The sequence below is a fragment of the Notechis scutatus genome, chromosome 10 (assembly GCF_049901735.1).
Source record: "Notechis scutatus isolate UNSWTSFEM ecotype Mainland chromosome 10, rNotScu1.2, whole genome shotgun sequence".
In the NCBI taxonomy this organism is placed as follows: Eukaryota; Metazoa; Chordata; class Lepidosauria; order Squamata; family Elapidae; genus Notechis; species Notechis scutatus.
In genome coordinates this window covers 21,532,794-21,533,890 of record NC_142018.1, presented here as the reverse complement: position 1 = coordinate 21,533,890, position 1,097 = coordinate 21,532,794, and positions in this window count along the sequence as shown.

Below are 1,097 nucleotides of genomic sequence, written 5' to 3'. Positions count from 1 at the left end.
TTTTTTTTCTAAGGAGTGCCTAATCTGAAAGTGGGGTGGGTGGGTGTGGGTGTTTTTTACTAGCGTGCCAATTACTAGCGTAAAAAAAATAACCGTGGGAGGGAGGAAAACTCTGCGCCTCCGTGACTCTTTCCGGTTGAATGTCGTTGAACTGCTGACGGTTGCTGGTTGACGGCGGCTTCTTTTCTCTTGCCCTGGTGCTCCATCCAGCTGCCTTTGAAGCAGGCCCGAGGGGGTGTGTGACTTTTGTCCCCTTAGGCTTCAGCCTGTCACAGCCGGCTCCAACTTGGGGTTGCTGAGCACTTTATTCTGCTCTTGGGGCCAAGAGGTTTGCCGTGCAGCTGCTGGGAACTCGAGTTGCGCTCCAGAGGTTTCAGCTTTTGCCCGTTGCAGAGGGCTGGGAATGATCATTCCAAACAACTGGACCCAACCCGCTATCCACCCCCCTCTTGTCCGGATAAGGAAGGGATCGCACGGATGGTAAAAGAGGCAGGCTCTGGTGACTTTCCTGAGTGTAACCAGCCTAAGATTATGGGATGCTGTTGCCTGCATCCCTCTTGAGAGCATGTGGGAGGAAGCCGGATGGCTTCAGTTTTGGAGAAGGAGAATTGCCTTCGCGGGTGCAGTTTGGTAGCCAGCATGCACACCTTGCTGCTTGTGAAAATGAAGTGTGCCTGCTCACACCAGGGAGGATGCAGCGCGCACTTCGCCAACCGCTCCCATGGCCCGGTTCTGAATGGCTCACGGTCCAGTAGGCTGGGGCTTGGGGATTCCTAATTGTAGATCAAGTTTCTTTCAGTGTTGAAGAAATGTCTGCTTTTGCTCCATTCTCCGATTTTAGCCAAGAGGATAATTTAGAAACGTCATGTCCCCCCGGGGAGGCCTGGATATTTAAATTTGCTTGTCACTTCCAGTAGTTCATCGCGGGATAATAGGAATCCAGTGGACGTAGGCGTTGCTCGGAACGGAAATTCTGTGTTGCATCAGCTGCAAAAGTACCTGACGGTTGCAGGCCAAAAAAATAAAAAAAATATCTTGCCTGCAGAAACTATTGATCATATTGGCAGGCCCCGTTCCAGCTTTCAGTCGAGGCAGAA